The 20,626-nt window shown below is 45.3% G+C and overlaps 2 long non-coding RNA genes across 2 annotated transcripts in view; one reads left to right on the forward strand and one right to left on the reverse strand.

The window, feature by feature from the left end:
* LOC140600089 (uncharacterized) overlaps positions 1-20,292 on the reverse strand; it is a 54,752-nt gene extending 34,460 nt beyond the window's left edge. The window contains exons 1-2 of the long non-coding RNA XR_012003279.1: positions 19,741-20,292; positions 8,850-8,938 (exon numbers count right to left, since the gene is read on the reverse strand). This is a non-coding gene — a long non-coding RNA (uncharacterized lncRNA). The remainder of the gene's footprint in view (positions 1-8,849; positions 8,939-19,740) is intronic.
* Positions 1,924-9,102, forward strand: LOC140600090 (uncharacterized). The gene is made up of 2 exons (XR_012003280.1): positions 1,924-3,258; positions 8,796-9,102. It is a non-coding gene; the product is annotated as an uncharacterized lncRNA (long non-coding RNA).
* Positions 20,293-20,626: the final 334 nt, after the last annotated feature.

Consider the following 20,626-nt stretch of genomic DNA (forward strand, 5'->3'; position numbering starts at 1 on the left):
TGGTCACCATGGCTTACCTCTGTCTTCACCACATTCTTCTGATTCCAATACCCTAGACTATTCCCTAAAGAGCCTGATCCTGGGAAGGTAAAAGGGGTCCACACTGTAAGTCACCCAACTGTGTTTCCAGGAAAGGAGTGAATTCAGTACATGCTTGGAGCTTCCACTCCTGCACATGCTGGTTGATTACATTTGAAATACATCACATGGTGCTGGGGCTGGATTCCCTTATCTGTACAATAAGATTATGACCATCTGCAGGGCCCTCACACTGATTACAGACTGTGTATGCATAGGAAGATTGCTGTTACTTCCGTGGGGGAATGAATCCTTCTATCATCCCTTGTCCTCTCCCTGGCGCAGGTGCTCTCTCTGCTGGAAATCCCTCAGAGAGAACTCTCCATCATCTGTCAGTGAAGAAAGCAGGTCCCTGCTCGCTTCTGCTCTTGGCAGAGCATGAGCTGCTGTTATCAGGCTGTGAGGCACCCACTCTGAGATAAGACTTCTGAGAACATTTCCTCTTATCACTGTGTGGGTGATGTGCAGGGTGGCCATGAGATGCCAGTGTGATAAGAAGCCATGTGGGCATGTCTGTATCCAACCAACATATTCTTCCAACAGGTAGAGTGAAGCCCTCAAGCCTCAGAGGGATACCCCACGCGGGAGGCAGGCAGAGAGTCCCACCAGCAGTGTCTGCGGGGTTGAGTGAGGGTGGGTGTTGAGGAGGTAGGAACCAAAGAGATATGAACGTTTCAGAACGCCGCATGGTCCTCGGTTGAGAGATGGCAGGTCAAGGGCCCTGAGTTCCAGTGGGAATCCCGTAGGATCTGCTTCATGATGCTGACAAACTTTTCTTAACTGAGATGAACTGGACTCTTACTCCCCCATCCCTTCTCTTCCCTGATCCTCCACCAGCTCTGGGCAAAGAGCAGCCTGTTCTCACCACCCTAACTGCTCACTTTGCTCCCTGTGTGCTGTGGGTCCTCCACCTTTATGCAGAGTTACAGCAACAGCTGAAGCGGCATATATCCTGCCCATCCAGTGTGGTCATTACAGCAGGGAATGGTCTGTCCTGGGGGCTCCACCTCTCTGCAGGGACTGGACAGGAGATACAAGGGTCTAGGCCTCAGGGCTTTGATGCACAGAGACAAGGTCTGTCCAATCGGGGGTCTTTCTTCTTGTTGAACATCTGTTTTGTCCATGCATTGCTTTCCTGAGTTCACGGAGTTACCAACACATGTTCTCTTGAATCCTGAGGAGCTTCCTTAAAATAATTACTTTAAAGTCTTTCTCAGATAGCTTACCATTCTCTGTTTGGAGTCCACTCCTAGAAAATTACTGTGTTCCCTGGTGAGGTCATTTGCTTGCTTTTTCATGCTTCCAGTGGCGCTGCATCGATATCTGCACGTTTGGCAGAATGGTCACCTCTTCCAGCCCTTCTGGTCTGGCTTTGGTGGGGAGGCTTTCCCCCTCAGGCAGCTGCAGTAGTGACTGAGGAGTGGACATGTATGGGTCTCCCATGGGAGTGGGGTCTGGGTCTTGCAGACCAGCCTCAGTAGCTCCAGCTGGGGAGGAGACACAGCAGTGGCACAAGGATGACAGGATGCAGCAGCAGTGGCACACTCTGGGGATGGCCGGCTTGATTCCCAACTCCAGACCCACGGGGAGGAGCACCCAGAGCTGCAGGCATCACCTGGTAACAGTGTGAGCAATTCAGGACCCAGAGGACAGGATGAGTGAGCAAACCTCAACTTTGTACTGAAGGGCCGGGCGCAGAGCAGCGGTGTCCCTGGTCAGGCACCGTGGTGTCCCAGTCACAGAGACTGGGCACAGCAGCAACCGGGGCTCCTGGGAGCAGGTCCCACTGCAGTGACAGCTCCAGCCCCAGGGAGCCCCAGTGGCCAGGACTGTGGGCCACTGTCAGCTAGGAGTAGTGTCGGGTGAATACTATGGGGTTCTTGGAAGCAAAGCCTGTACAGGCTCCCAGGGTGAGGCTTGCTGGGGTTCTCCTGCTTTTCCTTACCCGTGGGGTGCAACCCCTCTGAGGGGATCCCCCCTGGTCCCAAGCTGCTTTGGACTCGGGGATGCAGTGCAGCAGGTCAAAGGCTGCCCTTGCTTCTCTACTTCTGCCTGGTTTTTGAGCTCTTAGCATTTCTGCCGCTTCTTCGCTGCAGTCCAGAGACTTCACAGAGCTATTTCCATCAATCTGTAGCTGTCTTTTTATTGTACTGGGTTTCGTGGGGGCCCTCTTGCTGATGTCACCATCAGCTCTGGGAGTTCCCACAGTCCCCCCGGGGAGCCCAACGTGTAGCCAGTGTTGGAGTATCCTACAAACATAGCGTTCCAAAAAAAGATTACGATTTAGTAGAGGACCCAGCATCAGTAAGATTCATAAATGGAGTCAGTGTCTATCTGGAACGCCCTGTCATTGTCTGGTCCTTGAGGTTTAAGATATGACTTAACAGCCCTAAGAGTCTGCATTTTTTACTGTCCTGATAAACGCTGAGCTGTGCTTACACTGGGCATCTCGTCAGCCAGTCAGTGTGCATTCGTTGAGGTCCCAGTACCTTCAGGACCTGTGTGGACGCTGGGGATGCTGAGGTGAAGGACACAGAGTCCCTGGCTTCCACCTGCTTAGAGCTGACATCCTGTGTCTCCAGTGCCATGAGATGCAGACTTTTACAAACTCTCAGCTTTTATGACCAAATCATTTCTGTCTTAATTCATGCCACCCAGGGCATCAAAAAACCTTCATTATGGGGGTTACTCTTATCGCAGAGGAGAGACGTCTGGGGGCTCCCAAATCCGCTCAGGGTCTAGACATCATCAGGAGTTAAGCCGGCAGCACTGCCCAGTGCAGGCTCACCAATCTCCTGCGTGGTCCTGCCTTCTTCCCTGGGGGATGGGGAATCAAGGAAATAGAACACGGACTCAAGTAGCAAATGCCAAGAATAAGGGTGGTTTGGATAGAAGATGAAAACAGAAGGGTTTCTATGGAACCAGGGCAGATCTTGGGGCCGTGTGACGAGTGAGCCGAGCAAGAGACCTTCTGGAAGAAACGTCGCAGTCGCTGAGAGCACAGCTGCAGCCACAGGCCAGTGTGAGGAAATGAGAACCCAGGTGCATGACCTCCAGGGTCCTTTCTCAGCAGCAGCCCTGGGGAGGCCCCTCAGGACGGGGCTCCAGGTGGGTGCTCGTGTCTCATGGACGGTTCTCTCACGGGGCTGTGTGCTGGCCGAGGAAGCAAGATGACCGATGGTAAGTGTTGCTTGGTGATATCCTCTTTGCCCTCATTCTGCAGCATCGATGCTGCTTCTCCAGGTCTCATCAAGGGGCAGAGGCTTTGTCCTCTTTTTTTTTTTTTTTTAATTTAGTTATTTGAGAGAGAGCACAAGCGAGGGGGTAGGGACAGAGGGAGAAGCAGACTCCTCACTGAGCAGGAGGCCCGATGAAGGGCTCGATCCCAGCACCCTGAGATCATGACCTGAGACAAAAGCAGATGCTTCACTGAGCCACCCAGGTGCCCCATTTTTTTTAAAGATATAATTGTCATATAACATCATATTAGTTTCAGGTGCACAACATGATTCAAGATTTGTAGATATTGGGAAATGATCACCACAATAAATGTACTTAACACCCATTACCACACAGCTGACAATTTTTTGGTCATTTTTTTTCTTGTTACAAGAACTTTTAAGATCTATTAGCAACTTCCAAATAAGCACCACAGTATTAAGTACAGTCCCCCTGCTGCACAGGACTAACTTTATAACTGGAGATTTGTACTTTTTGTACTTTTTGACCCCTTCACCCATTTTATTCTGGCAACCATCCATTTTCTGTATCTACGATTTCTTTCCCCTCCCTTTTTTAGATTCCACATATAAATGACATCTCACAGTATTTGTCTTCCCCTGTTTGACTCATCTCACTTAGCATAATATCTCCAGATCCATCCATGTTGACACAAGTGGCAATATTTCCTTCTTTTCTGTGGGTGAATAATATTCCATTATATAGACGCACACACCAAATTTTCTTTATACATTCACTCATCAGTGGACACATAGATTGCTTGAGTCTTGGCTGTTGTAAATAATGCTGCAGAGAACATGGGGGCACATATAACTTTATGAGATAGTGTTTTTACTTCATTCAGGTATATTCCCAGAAGTGGGATCACTGGATCACAAGGCAGTTCTATTTTTTGCTTTTGGAGGAACCACAATACTGTTCTCCACGGTGTCTGTACCTACTTGCATTCCCACCAATAGCCCACAGGGATCTCTGTTCTTCCCATCCTCATCAACACCTGCTGTCTGTCTCTTGTTTTCTGGCCAAGCGCCGTTCTGACAATTACAACATGAGCTCTTCTCCAAGGGCTCTCCGAGAACTGACAAGCTCATCAAATCCAGCCCTGGGCTCTTCTTCTTTCCAGGGATGCTTCGCAAACCCTTCCTCAGCGCCTCATCCAGCTTTTTGGCACTTGCCAAGATTAATGTGACCCTGAGATACTGGACTCCTGTCAGGAACATAGAGTTTACTCTCAGCAAGGGGTGAATCCAACTACCCTGGATGTCCATGGATCATTTGAGTAGAATGGCTGAAGTCCGCCTGGTCAACCTGAGTCAGCAAGACTCTGGGAAATACAGCTGCAAATACTGCCAGACAGAGGCCCCCCCACCAGTGTTCCCCAGCCAGTGACATCCTTTGTGTTTACAGGTGAGAAGGAAGTGTCCCAGAAAGAGTCTGGCTTGATCTATCTGCCCCTTCTGCATAAGAGGCTCAAGAGGGACTCAGAAGGGAGGACATTAGGTTGTCTCCTCTCCCACATAGGGGCTCAACAATGGCAGGAGCAGTCTGAGGGCACTAGTCTTATCAGGAATGAATGAAAGGAAAAAAAAAAAGGAATGAATGAAAGGGAAATCCTGATCCCTCGACAAGACTTTGCTCACAAAGTTGGGCAAAGGTGGGCCTGGTACCCCCTGGGTTCACGCGCCCCAAGAAAAGACTTTCGAAGACACCAGGGATGAAGGGCACCCTGAGCTTTTCCCCATGATGTCTGACCCTCTTTCTCTTCCAGGAAGCTTACCTAAACCTTCCTTCCTGGCTCAGATGAGGCTTACGGTGAGACCAGGAGACAATGTGACTCTGCAGTACCAGAAGACAGACCTCATGGTTGCATTTATCGTGTTTGCTCTATTGAAGCAGGGAATTCCTGAACCTGTAGATGTCCAGAGATCATTAGGGGATGTGATTCACTTCACCTTCTGGACTGTGAAAGTCAGGGACAATGGCAGTTACAGATGTGTATACTACCAAATCAATGCTCCTTTCTGGGCCTCACACCCACAGCTTAGACCTGTGGGTGACAGGTAACAACTGAGACGATTTTAGAATAAAATAACCCCAACCCCCTTGCATGCCTTGCAGCCTCGCCAGAGTTCATTCCACTTACACATAGACACATAGACACATACACACATATTTGTACAGAAGCAAACCCAGTCAGATAGTGTAGCTAAGGTCACTTCAAACAGTTACTTGCTAGATCATTGAAGAGCAAGAAAAAGAGAAGCGCTTATCTTTACCTTTATTTATTCCTTCTGTGATGCTCTGCCTTTCTCCACGCAGATCCGAGGTCCTGATATGTGTCACCTTCCCTCTTGCACATTTCTTGCAAGGCAGGTGCACTGGTAACAAATTCCCTCGGCTTTTGTCTGTCTGAAAAAGTCTTTACTTATTAGCTTTTGAAGGATAATTTTTCGGGGTGTCAGGTCGGTGGCTTTCTTCTCTTAATGCTTTAACATCTCGCTCACTCTCTTCCTGCCCACGTGGTTTCCAAGAAGTCGGATAGGATTCCTACTGGTGCTCCTCTACAGGTGAGGTGCTCTCTCCTCTGGCTTCCTTCAGGATTTTCTGAATCTTTGACTTTTTAGTTTGAAAATGACACGCATAGGGGTAGTTTTTGTCTTGTTTCTGATGTTTATCCTGCTTGCTCTTCTCGGAGTTTCCTGGATCTGTGGTTTTATGTCTGATGTTCATTTGGAGAAAAATCTCAGTTGTTATTTCTTAAATTTCTTTTGTTTCTCTCTCTCTCCTGTTAATCCCATTATGCACAGGTTACACCTCTGTCCCCAACCCTTGGATACCCTGTTCTGTGTTCTTCCAGTCTTGTTTTCTGTTTGCTATATGGTTTTGGAGGCTTCCGTGGACAAATCCTCAGGCACAGCGGCTCTCCCCTCGGCATGTCCAGGCCACCAACAAGCCCATTGAAGGGCATTCTTCATTTCTGCCACAGCGTTTTCAGTCTCTAGAGCTTCTTCTTGAGTCATTTGTAGGATTTCCATCTTCCTGCTTACATTGCCATCTGTTCTTGCTCGCTGCAAGAGCCTCAGCATGTGAATCACAGTTGTTTTAAATTCCTGAGCTGATTGTTCCAACATTTCTGCCATCTCTACATTTGATTTTGCTGCTGTTGTCTCTTCAAACTCGTGGTTTTTGTTGTTGTTTTTTGCTTTTTGGGTTTTTCTGGCTTTTGGCACACCCAGTACTTTGTGCTTGATGACCAGCCACGATGTGCTGGGCAAAGGAATGGCCTGTAGTGACTTGGTAGTGAAGGGGTGGAAGTCTCCTATGGTCCCAGGATTAGGGCTCCAGCTTGCGGGGAGCCTGTGCCCCCAGGGTGTGACCCTCACAGGGTTTCTCAGCCCCCCTGCCATGGTGGGAAGGGTGGTCAGAGCTGGCTAGGGTTGGGTGTTTCTCTTTCTATAGGTCAGTTAGGCTCTGAAAAAACCCCAGCAGGTCAGGCTCAGTTAACTAGTTTCCTCTGGCCTTGTTAAGAAGAACACAGCGCTCTGGTATATTTCCTTTCCTCTTCCCCTGCCAGAAGCAGGAGGGCATTTTTCTTGGCTATTCACAAGGAGATCCTGGAGGTGAAACTCTCAGACCCCATGACCAGGCCCCCATTATCAGCTCCCCAGAGTTTCTAGCTCTCAGACTTGTCCAAACCCCACATGCCCACCCAGCACCAATTCCCATGGAGGTTTTGGCTTGCGGGTTTCTACTCCGGGGAGCTGTGATTCTCTGTATTCATGGGTTGGCCTCTCCAGTTCGGGGGATAGAGGGCTGCTCTGTGACCTCATTTCCATCTCAAATCTAACAAGAATTACAGGACTTTTACTCACTGTTAGTGTAGATCAGGGACTTCCCGATCTTCTCACACACCCCATCGGAAACCAGAAGCCAAGAACTTTGTCATTTTGATCTGGGGAAATCTTTGTAGCAGGGACCTGGCCTTACACAGGGACCAGAGACTCCAGCATCAGAGTGCTCGCCGATGTGTGCAACTCTCTCTCTACAGAGTTGCCGTTCTCGATGTCACAGTGACAGAACTGAGGCCCTGGGAGCTGGCAAGAGCAGAGAATCACATCAGAAGGAACGCTTGTGCACAAACTGGGAGGCAGAACAGTGGCTTTCTCCCCCACGTGACCTAACCTGTGACTAGCAGTGATCTCTGTCTTTGGGGGTTTTAAGATTTCCCCTCCCTCCCCATCCATTCTCCTCTTCGCATTATTTCTTCTTTGTCCTGACGCATCACACGTGTAGGTTTCTCCCCTGGCCCTCACTAATGTGCGTTTATATTTTGTCAACTGATTAGGAATTTTTTTAAAATTTTATTTATTTATTCATGAGCGACAGAGAGAGAGAGAGGCAAAGACACAGGCAGAGAGAGAAGCAGGCTCCCTGCAGGGAGCCCGACATGGGACTCGATCTGGGGTCTCTAGGATCACACCCTGGGCTGCAGGCGGCGCTAAACTGCTGCGCCACCAGGGCTGCCCTGATTAGGAATTTTAAGAAACCGTCGCCTCAGAGACAATGGGACACAGTGTAATCTGCGTCCAGGTGCTTCTGTGTCTGTTCTCTGATTACTGAGCTTGGGAGTTTCGGCTATCCACTGACTGGGAGACACAAGCAGGCCTTGACTTCCTGACAGTCAGACTAGGAGGAGTGAGGGTGCTCTGTGGCCAGCGCTGAGCACTTGTCTCTTGCAGGTTCCTCAGATATGGCACCAGGAAATCACACCAAGGTTAACCTCATCTGACTGGGTCTGGCAGCCCTGTTTCTGGTTATTATGGTGGGTGTCCTGCCTAATTCCTGGCAAGGAATTCCTGGCAAGCCACAACGAATCTCTAAGTGGAGCCAAGTAAAACAACCAAACACATCTCTTTTTCATGGGCTGTCCTAGTATGGGGGCACTGTAAATACCAAACTTTCTTTCTGGGGACCTCCAGTGTTTCTTTTCTTTCCTTTTTTTATTTTTAAGATTCATTTATTTATTCATGAGAGACACAGAGAAAGAGCCAGAGACACAGGCAGAGGGAGAAGCAAGCTCCCTGCAGAGAGCCTGAGGTGGGACTCATCCCAGGACCCTGAGATCATGACCTGAGCCAAAGGCAGACACACAACCACTGAGGCACCAAGTGCCCCACCTCCTATGTTTCTCAACAGTGGCTTGACTGGAATTTCCAGTGGGATATTTCTTTATCATGTAGGACTGTCTGGTTCATTGCAAGAACATTCAGCATCTCCTTCATCTCTCACTAAGTCAGCTGAAGCCCCAATCATCATGTAAACAAACTAACACTTCCACACTCTCTCAAACACTTCTAGATATGGAGAAGGAGAAGCGGGTAGACTTCCCCTGATGGAGAACCTATGTTTGGAGACCAGGAGAAATAACCTTTTCTTCCTCCCTCCTCTGACCTTTCTCTATCCGTCTCCACCTACAGGTCTCACGGTTGCTGAGGGGAATGACGGGTGTTGAAGACACTGAACCCACTGACCTGGAATGGTTTCCAGTGGAATGTGCGTTCTCACCTCTGTTGAGAACCACTCAGGACAAGATGATGGTTTCCTCTTCTGTACTCCTCACCTGGGGCAGAGGACAGGATAGGGCATAAAAATTTATCCAACAAATTATTACTTTATGCAATGCTGAACAGTCTGTATTTTGTTACACCGATATAACATGTCACTTGGGTCATACCCCGAATTTCCATAAATGTATGAATTTCCATAAATGTATGTATGAATGTACCTGTTTCTTGTAGTTATTTGGTGTGTCTTGATTTGGTATTTTTCTGATAGGCTAATGATGCTGAGCACCTTCTCATGTGCTGTTGGTCTTTTTGAGATTTTTTATCAAAACACAATCAGAGAAGCGTGTTGTATTAGTTTTAGGCACACAACATATTGATTCAATGATTCTGTCCATTACTGGATACACACCATGATACACAGTCACCATCTGTCACTATACAACATTTATTTTAATTCCTGATAAAGTATCTGATTAAATATTTGCCTGCTTTTAATTGGATTGTGTATCTTTTTAATAATGAACTGTAAGAATATATACATATTCTGGACACAAGTCTGTTAACAAATATCTCCTTTACAGGTATTTTTCTTACAGTCTGTGACTTTTATTTTTAAACCTTTCTTAAAGAGCAAAAGTTGTAAACTTTGCTTAAGTTAACCAAATATGTTTTTTTTCTTTTTTTTCTTTTTTAAAAGATTTTATTTATTTATTCATGAGAGACACAGAGAGGCAGAGACACAGGCAGAGGGAGAAGCGGGCTCCATGCAGGGAGCCCAATGCAGGACTCAATCTCAGGAGCCACCCAGGAGTCCCTGAATTATTTTTTTCTTTTACAGATCGAATTTTGTGTCCTAAGGAATCTGCTTTACCCAAGGTCACAAAGATCTTTTCTCTGCATTTTCTTATATAACTATTATAGTTTTAGATTTTACATTTAGGTCTTAATCTACTTCAACGTAATCATGGTCAGGGTTCATGTTGTGGGAGGTTGAGGGAGAGAGAGCATGTGGGCATGTGAGAGAGGGAGGGGCACAGGAGAAGCAGAGAGAATCTTAAGCAAGCTTCATGCCCAACATGAAGCCCAACATGGAGGCTCCATCTCACGACCCTGAGATCATGACCTAAGCTGAAATCAAGAGTCAGACAACTAACTGAGCCACCCAGGCTCAGCCACCAGCCACCCATTGTTCATTTTTAACAATAGACAGATACCCAATTGTTCCAGTGCCATATCTCGAAAAAATTATTCTTTCCCTCATTGAAATATCTTAGCATTTTTTAAAAAAAATCAATCAATTAAGGGGCACCTGAGGCTCAGTTGGTTAAGCATCTGACTCTCACTTTTGGCTCAGGTCACGATCTCAGGGTCGTAGATGGACCCTGCGTAGATGGAACGCAGAGCCTGCGTTCAGCAAGGAGTTTGCTTGAGATTTGAGATTCTTTCCCTCTCCCTCTGCTCCTCCCTCTGTTCTCTTTCTCTCTAAAAAAATATATATATTCTTTAAAAATAAAATAAAAAACTATCAACTTAGCATAGGCTAACAGGTGATTTTTGGACTCTACGCTATTTCACTGACCTGTCTATCCTTTCATCTACAGCATGCTGTATTGACTGTAATTTTTTATTTTTCTTTTTTTCCATTTTATAAACTTGAAACTGTGTTTTAAGATTTTATTTCTTTGAGTAACCTCTGTGCCCAATGTGGGGCTGGAACCCAAGATCAAGAGTCACATTCTCCACTGACTGAGCCAGCTAGGCGCCCCCAGTGCAGATCTTCCACCCATGAGTAGGAAATCTCAGTTTTCTGTTTTTCTGAGAAGATACCTTGCCCTCCTTTTTGAACGATGTATCAGAAAGATATCTCTCCTTTGCTGTCTTACCTGCGGCTCCCTTACAGTGTTTTCAATAAATATGTATCGAAAGAAAGAAAGAAAGAAAGAAAGAAAGAAAGAAAGAAAGAAAGAGGAGAAGTGGCTACACTGCTTTCAGGTAAAGTATCTTTTGGTATCAGAGCAAGGAAAATAACCAAGGACATTACATAATGATAAAAGGTCAATCCACCAAGAAGATAGAGCAATCCTCAGTGTGGATATGCCAAACGACAGAGTTTCAAAATACCTGAAGAAAGAAAAAAAGAACTTCAGGAGGAATTCAACAAATCCACAATTGTATTTGGGGACTTCAACATACTTCTCTCCATACTGGATAGAACTACCAGGCAGAGAAGGCGCAAACATATGAGAACTGAATGACACTATCCACCAATAGGCTGACTGATATCATGTAGAACACCTGCTACAGCACTCGGATGCACTTTCTTTTCAAGTGCCCTGAGGTCCTCCCCAAGATGGACTGTACCCTGAGTCACAAAACAGACACAACATTGGGGATGTTCTCGGACTGCCATGGAATCAAACCAGAAATCAGTAACAGGAAGCAACAAGAAAAGTTCAAAACATGCATACTAAACCAACATAGTTCTATATAATCCATGGGTCAAGGGGGAGGGTGTCTCAAAAAAATCTTTAAAATGCAATGAAAAGAATTAAAATAAACATACAACATAAAACAATGGGATACAGAGAAATCAGTGCTGAACATTCACTGCTCGTGTTAAAAAGGATGGTCTAAGCTCACACCTTAAGAAAAAAATCTAAAACAAAAATGGAAGAAAAATTATAAACATAGAAGCATAATAAGTCAAAAAAAGAAGCATAATAAGTCAATAGAGTTGGAAAAAATAGCAAAAATCAGTGAAACTAAAAACTGATTCTTTGAAAAGATCAAGAGAATTGACAAACCTCTAGCAATACAAAGGAAGGTAAACAGAAAGAAGACACAAACTGACAATACTCAGCATGAAACAGAGACTATCACTACAAATCCTGCAGCCATGCAATGGGTAACAAGGGAATACAAAAAGTGGACTATTTCCTTGAAGCCCACCACCAAGATTCATCCAGTATGAAACAACCTGACTAGTTCTGTAACTCTATCTAAAAATTGAATTTGTAGTTTTAAAACATTCTAAAAAAGAAATCCTCAGTGGGACGCCTGGGTAGCTCAGCAGTTGAGCATCCACCTTCAGCTCGGAACGTGGTCCTGAAGTTTTGGGATCAAGTCCTGTGTCGGGCTCCCTGCATGGAACCTGCTCCTCCTCCCTCTGCCTATGTCTCTGTCTCTCATGAATAAAAATAAAATCTTTTGGAAAAAAAGAAAATAAAAGAAAAATCCTCGGGGCCAGAATTGTCAGTTCTGAATACTAGAATTCTGAACTATTTTTAATTCCACGGGAGCCAGTGAGGAGCCAAGAATAAGAACACTTGAGTTGGAATATCTTCCTTCTATGGACTGAATACTTGTGTTCCCCAAAAGTTTGCATCCCTAATGTGATGGTGTTCAAAGGTGCAGCCTTTGGAAGATAACTAGGTCATAAGGGATTAAGTCTTCATGAAAGGGATTAGCCTCTTCTTATAAAATACACAAGATGATCTCTCTTCACAATGTGAGGATCCAGGGGAAAAGGCAGCAGTCTGTAAACCGGTAAAAATGCCCTCACTTAGAATCCATAGTACCCTGATCTGAGATTTCCGGCCTCCAGAACTGTGGGAAATAAAAACACTTGCTGGTTGAGCCACCCAGTCAATGGTGTTCTGTTAGAGCAGCTTGAGCTAACGATGACACCTCCAAATTCACCAGCAACTGGTTCTGGGGAGGAATGCCTTCCCTCTTCTGGTATATCCACTTGATTTTTGAGGTTTGTTTTACAACCTCGTCCTGTTTGGAGTATCAGGGAATGAAAAGAGACGATGGCAAAAATTGGTTCAAAAACTTTCAATGCTAGAGCTAAGGCTGTCACATGTAGGTCTCTGCAATGAAAAGGTTTTCTCCATCTCCGAGCCAGGTGAGACCTTATCCCACCTTATCCCATCAGGTGACTGTGAGTGACCACGGTGTGATGCTGGAAGTGGCGTTCACTGGGTGGGAAGAAGACGGTGAGTTATGGTGAGTTTGCATCTTTTCACATCCTTGAAAAAAATCTTTGTGAGTCGTGCTTACACTGGGCATCTTGTCAGTGAGCCACTGTGCATTTGTTGAGGCACTACCATGTGCCAGGACCTGTGTACACAGAGGGATGCCCAGGTGCTTTTGGGGCGAGTGACATCTGGTCTCCCGTGGCATGAAGTACATGCACTGTTATAAACTTGTTTGAGATCTTATACCAGAGTGATATTAGCATCATGGTGACAAGTGTCATTCCTTTTCTTATCGCCTTTCAAACACAACAAATCCACGCCTGTACCTGAACAAAAACACCTCTGCACAGCCCCACAGGACACCAGGGAGCCATCCTTCTGTGTATGGAAGGTAGGTGGCTGGGACCCGCAGGCAGCTACAGCACTACAGGGTTGACGGTGGAGGTGGGGGACAGTGTAAGGCGGGTATGAAAGTCTGCATGCCTGACTGCAGCTGGGGGACGCCCCCTTCCCCCGCTCTTCAGCACCACCCCTATTTTGGAGGAAGAGAACTCCAAGACGGAACAGGCAGAGCTGAAGGAACAATCTCCCTGTCTGCCCAGGAGCAGCTCTGGGACCCCCCCCCCCCCCCATTCAAGGACACCCTCCAGCAGAGATAGACCCGAAGCAGCAGTGCTAAGCGCAGAGCTCCCCACCACCACCACCCGGCCCCACCTTCTCCCCCAACGTGCATAATCGAATTTACGTGGGAGGCTTGGCGAGCTGGGAGACATCGCGAGCAAGAGAAACCAAGATTGTGCCCTAGCGCCACCTTCTGGAAAATAAAAGAAAAGCTCCTACTGACTCACCTGTTGAACCAACAGATTAGAATCAAAGTGAACAGAACTTAACCTAAATCAGTAGGCACTCGCTACTTCAAGTGCCGGGGCACGGATACTTCTCATCAAACACTATGAAAAATCACAACAGTATGGCATCATAAAAATCAAATAACAACTTTCCAGCAACCAACCAAACTCAAAGACACAATATTGAGATCTGATAAAGAATTTAAAAGAGTTGGGGCAGGGGGCCTGGCTGGCTGGGTGGGTTAAGTGTCCAACTCTCTGTTTCAGCTCTGGTCATGATCTCAGGGTCTTGAGAAGGAGCCCTGCATCCAGCTCCATTCTGGGCATGGAGCCTGGTTAAAATTCTCTCTCTCCCTCTGCCCCTTTCCTTCCCAACCCCACCACCCCACCTGCCCACTTACTCACTCTCTCTCTCTCTCTCTCCCCTAAACAAACAAACAAAATGCTGGGGCACCTGGCTGGCTCAGTAGATTAAGTATGCAACTCTTGATCTTGGGGTTGTGTGTTCGAGCCCCAAGTTGGACGTGTAGTCAACTTAGAAATAAAATCTTAAAAAAAAAAAAGAATTCAAAAGAATTGCTATGAAGAAATTCAATGAACTACAAGAAAACTCAGAAAGTCAATACCACGGTCTCAGGAATAAAATTAATGAATAGGAGTATCTTACCAAAGAGACTGAAATTCTAAAAAAAAAAGGCAAAATGGAAATTCTGGAGCTGAAGAACTCAATAAATAAGATGGAAAACACATTAGAAAGCACTGGAATAGAGCAGATCACCTAGGAAAAAGAACAGGGGAACCTGAATAAAGGGATCTAGAAATGATTCAGGTGGAAAATGAGAGGGAACTAAGATTTTTAAAGCAAATAAACCCTACAAGAGGGGCACCTAGCTGGCTCAGTTGGTGGAGTGTGCAACTCTTGATCTTGGAGATTGTGGGTTTGAGCCCCACGTTGGGTGTAGAAATTACTTAAAAAAAAATAAAATCTTAAAAAAAAAAAGAAACCCTACAAGAATGACCAGACTCCATTTGAGGAAACAGCACACGATTAACGAGTATATCAGAAGGAGAATAGAGGGAAAGGGGAGTACAGAGTGTATTTAAAGAAACAAAAGCAATAAAAAAAAAAAAGAAGAAACAAAAGCTAAGACCTCCCCAAACCCCGGGAAGAAACTAGACATAAACGTCCACAAAGCTAACAGAACACCTTATCTCAAGGCAAAAAGACCTTCTCCAAGACACACTACAACAATGTGTCAAAAGACGGTAATAAAGACAGAACTGTAAAGGCAGCCAGGAGGGGAAAGGTAGTAACCTATAAAGGAACCTCCCTGAGGTTATAAGCAGATTTCTTAAAGAAAGTCTATAGGTCAGGAGAGAGTAGAATGACACATTCAAAATATCGAGAGACAAAAACTGCCAGCCAAGACGACTCGTCAGATATGAAGGAGAGTAAAGACTTTCTCAGGCAAACAAAAACTGAGGGAGTTGTTGCCACTAGATGTGCCTTACAAGAAATGCTGAAGGGAGTTCTTCAAGCTGCACCACAAAGACATAAATACACAAAATTCTGATTAAGGTGGTAAACAGTCAGCATTAGAAAAGTATAGCTTTTTCAGAATAGTATATTTAAAATTTACATATAGCATGAAGGTTACAAAAAAAGAGCATTAAAAATAATAACCATGGGCACCTCACTCATGAGTGACTCAGCAGTTGAGTGTCTGCCTTTGGCTCAGGTCATGATCCCAGGGTCTTGGGATCAAGTCCCGCATCAGGTTACCTGCAGGGAGCCTGCTTCTCCCTCTGCCTATGTCTCTCTCTCTCTCTCTCTCTCTCTCTCTCTCTGTGTGTGTGTGTGTGTGTGTCTCATGAATAAATAAATCTTTTTTTTTATTTATTTATGATAGTCACACACAGAGAGAGAGAGAGGCAGAGACACAGGCAGAGGGAGAAGCAGGCTCCATGCACCGGGAGCCTGAAGTGGGATTCGATCCCGGGTCTCCAGGATCCTGCCCTGGGCCAAAGGCAGGCGCCAAACCGCTGCGCCACCCAGGGATCCCTAAATAAATAAAATCTTAAAAAAAAAAAACATAGCCAGTGCAATTCAGTAATGAAATCACGGCATAAGAAGAGATCATTGTGGCATCAAAAATATACAAGAGGAGGAGTAAAAGGATGGGACTTTTGCAGGCAAAGGAAGATAATATGCTATCAGTATAAAGGGGACTATTTTATCTATGAGCTGTTTGATGTAAACCTCACAGTAACCAGAGAACAAAAATCTAGAGCAAAGACATGACATGTGGAAAAAATGCACAGACTGAGCAAATCACGATGGAAAGCCACCATGGGAGACAGAACGGGAGACTTACAAAGGTAGACAGAGGGAAAAGAAATAACAGAGACAACATAACCAGAAGGTAAAAGATAAAGGGAGAGTAGTGAGTCCTTACATTGCAATAATCACTCTAAATGTAAATCAATTGAACTCAGTAATCAAAAGGCACAGACCAGCTGGCTGGATTAAAACAAAACAAAACAAAACAAAACAAAACCCACTCAACACTATGCTGTCTTCAGGAGACTCATTGCTGCTCTAAAGACACAGACAGGCTCAAGGTGAACTGATGAAAGAGATATTCCAAGCAAACAGAAACCAAAAGATGGCAGGCAAAACCATACTAATGTCAGACAAAACAGACTTCAAGCCAAAAAAGTTAGCAACAGACAAAGATCATTATATAATGATAGAGGTCAGTACATCAAGAAGATAGATGCTCATAAATATATATGCTCCCAACACCCAAACACCAAAATACATTAAGCATATATTAACATCTTTTTTATTTTTTAAGATTATTTATTTATTCATGAGAGACACAGAGAGAGAGAGAGGCAGAGACACAGGCAGAGGGAGAAGCAGGCTCCATGCAGGGAGCCTGATGTGGGACTCGATCCCAGAACTCCAGGATCAGACCTTGGGCTGAAGGCAGCGCTAAACCGCTGAGCCACCCAGGCTGCCCTATTAACATCTTTTTAAAAATATTTTATTTATTTATTTGATAGTGTGTGCTTGAGCACACAAGCAGGAGGAACAGCAGGCAGAGGGAGAGGGAGAAGCAGGCTCCTTGCTGAGCAAAGAGCATGATGTGGGGCTTGATCCCAGGTCGTGACTTGAGCCAAAGGCAGATGCTTAACTGGCTGAGCCACCCAGGTGCCCCAAATACTAATGGATTTTAAGGGAGAAATAGACCATGTACAATTATAACAAGGGGCTTCAGTACCCTCCATCAGCAATGAATAGATCATCCAGACAGGAAATCAACAGGGAAATGGTGTAATTGAACCACACTTTAGAACAAATGAACTTTACAGACATATACAGAACATTCTGTCCAACAACAGCACAATACACTCTTCTCAAGTGCACGTGGAACATTCTCCAGGACAGATCATGTGATAGGCCACAAAATAAACCTCGGCAAATTTAGGAAGATCGAAACCACACCAACTGTCTTTCCTGACTAGAGTGATTATAAAACAGAAATCAACAGAAAGAAAGCGAGAAGATCTACAAATGTGTGGAAACTAAACAACCCACTTCTAAACAATGGGTCAAAGAAGAAATCAAGAGAAAATTAAAAATTAGCTTGAAACAAATGAAAATGGAAATACAACATATCAAATCTTGTGGGATGCAGCAAAACCAGTTCTGAGAAGAAAGTTATAGCAATAAATACATGTATTCAGACATTAGAAGGATCTCAAATAAAAAAAAAAAAAAAAGAAGGATCTCAAATAATCAGGTTAACCTTACACTTGAAGGAACTAGAAAAAAAATAGATTAAGCCACAGAGAACAGAAAAAAGAAATTAATAAAGATCAGGATAGAAGTAAATGAAATAGAGACATAATAATAATAATAATAATAATAATAATAATAAATGAAATAGAGACCAGAAAAGCAATAAAACTAAGACTGGGTTCTTTAAAAAGATAAACAAAATTGGCAAACCATTAGCTAGACAGAGAAAAACAGAGAGAAGACTCAAAATCAGAAATGAAAGTGGAGACATTACAATTGATGCCACAGAAATACACAGAATCGTAGACTACTATAAATAATTATACGCCAATAAATTATATAACTTTAAAGAAATTAATATATTCGTAGAAACACACAACCTGCAGAGACTGAATCAGGAAAAAGCAGGAAATCTGGACAGACCCATAATGAGTAAAAAGATCGAATCAGTAATAAAGAAACACCCCCAAAACAAAAAACAAAATTCTCAATACAGAAAACTCCAGGACCAGATGGTTTCACTGGTGAATTCTACCAAATATTTAAAGAAGAATTAATGCCAACCCTCCTCAAAGTCTTCCAAAATACTGAGGAGCACAGAATACTTCAAAACTCACTCTATGAAGCCAGCATTACCTTGATACCAAAACCAGATAAGGATACCACAAGAAAACCACAGACCAATATCCCAGATGAATACAGACGCAAAAATTCTCAGCAAAAATCGACAAACAGGACTACATCAAACTCAAATGCTTTTTTGCAAAGCAAAAGAAACAATCAACAAAATGAAAAGACAACCTACAGAATGGGAGACAATTTTTGCAAATTATCAGACAAGGGATTAATATCCAAAGTAGATAAAGAACTCACACAACTTGGTAACAACAACAACAAAAGAAAAACAACCCAATTTACCCCAAAACATGGGCAAAAGTAGACATTTTTCCCAAGAAGACATCCAGATGGTCAACATATACATGAAAAGATGCTCAACACTCATCATCAGGAAAAGGAAAATCAAAACCACAATGAGATGTCATCTCATACTGTCAGAATGACTGTCGTCAAAAACACAAGAGATGACAATGCTGGCAAGGATGTGGTGAAAAAAAATAAAACCAAAAAACAAACACTTGTTCGCTGTAATGGGAATGTAAATTGGTCCAACCACTATGGAAAACAATATGGAGAGTCCTCAAAAAATTAAAGATAGAACTATAAAATGATCTAGCAATTCTGCTTCTGGGAATATACTCAAATGACATAGAAACAGGATTTCAATGAGATCTCTGCACACCCGTGCTTATTGAAGCATTATTCATGACAGCCATGATATTTCCAACCCAAATACCCATCAACTGATGAATGGATAAAAGGATGTAGTACACAGGAGCCTGGCTGGCTGTCCCTGGACATGTGACTCTTGATCTCCAGATTGTGGGTTCAACCCCCTTGTTGGGTGTAGAGATTACTTGAAAATAAAATCTAAAAAAAAAAAAAAAAAAGGAATACATATACACAACGTAATGTTAAAAGATACCCTGCCATTTACAACATTGATGGACCCTGGGCACGTTATACTAAGTGAGATAAGTCAAATGTAAAGACAGGTAATGTATGGTATCACTTATATGTGAAATCTAAAAATGTCAAACCTGTAAAACAGAGAGTAGGTGGTGATTGGCAGAGGATGCAGGGATTAGACTAAGGTTTTTCAGGGTACAAACCTGTAAGGAGTAGTAAATAAACCACAGAGATCTAATGCACAGCATAATGAATATAGACAATATCATAAGTATACAACGTGACAAATGTCGCTGCGACAATCATGGCACAACATATCAATGTATCAAACTAACAGCTGTACACCCTAATTTTGCACCAAACGTATTCAGTAAGAATACAAAAATGTCTGGCATGCCCTATTTTAAGACTTCAAAGTATTAAGTTGGTTACACTAATAGAAAGCCCTGGAGAGAAAAAGACCCCCTTGCATATTTAGGGCGCTCTTTGAGATGCCACACCCACAGCGCCTGAAATCCAGGAACCCTCCTTCCTCTGCTACGAGGCGGCGGCGGTGGGGGGGGTGCTAGCTCCGGAGGGCCCGCGCAGGACCCCGGGTGTAGGCGCGCACCGCAGGGCGCGGGGAGCGCTCTTTAGGGCCGGCTCGGGAGCTTCCACCTGGCGACGCCAGGGAGCTCACGGCCCGTACTCACCTGCTGGGAACACCGCTCGTCCTCCCGGGGCGCGGCCCGCAACCAGCTCACGGCACCCGAACGCCGGCGGGACGGCCGCGGTCAGGCCTCTCCTGGCGCAGATGGAGCGCACCGAAGCTTCCCCAAGGCGCACGCGGCGCGCAGGCTCTGGCTGCGCGCGGAGGGGCGCCGGGGCGAGCCCCCACCCCTGCGGTCCTGCGGCGGGAGGGCGGGCGCGCGCGGAGGGCGGTGCGCGGGGCGGGCCGCAGGTGCCTCTCCCGGTCGCGTCCCCTGCCCAGACTCAGCAACAGTCCCAGCGCCTTCAGGGGAATGTCTAACTGCCCCTCACCGACCCCGCCCTGTGAGAGGCCCCAGTCCTTAGTCCAGCTGGAGGTCTGCTCACTGGGAAAAACCTGCGCCCCCTACTCTCCACCCCCGCGAACAGAGCCAGGCCCGCGCGGGCCGCTGGAACCTGTACTCCCCAGGGTGGGGCCGACGCATCAGTCACCCCCTCTGGGAATCAGTAGGGTTGGGGATCACTCTGTTTCACAGCGTTGGAGAGCAGTGCTTCATTTGCATCCGATCTGGGTGCACGTGTCTTACTGGGTGCATGCGGTATGCTGAACACCTTGCTGGGACTGGTGGCGAGTAGGTGAGCTCGCAACCACTGTATTTTTGTTTTAATATTTTATTTATTTATTCTTGAGAGACACTCAGAGACAGAGAGAGAGGCAGAGGCATAAGCAGAAGGAGAAGCAGGCTCCGTGCAGGGAGCCCGACATGCGCCCACTTTAGCTTAAGCAGAAGGATGACCTTGCAAGGAAGAACGTAAAGAACAAAACCCACAAATTGGAAGTGCCGTTAGAGGTCATACAAGGGCAGGGAAGGCGGGGGAGGGGGAGGACTT

The sequence above is a fragment of the Canis lupus genome, chromosome 1 (genome assembly GCF_048164855.1).
Source record: "Canis lupus baileyi chromosome 1, mCanLup2.hap1, whole genome shotgun sequence".
Taxonomy (NCBI): domain Eukaryota; kingdom Metazoa; phylum Chordata; class Mammalia; order Carnivora; family Canidae; genus Canis; species Canis lupus.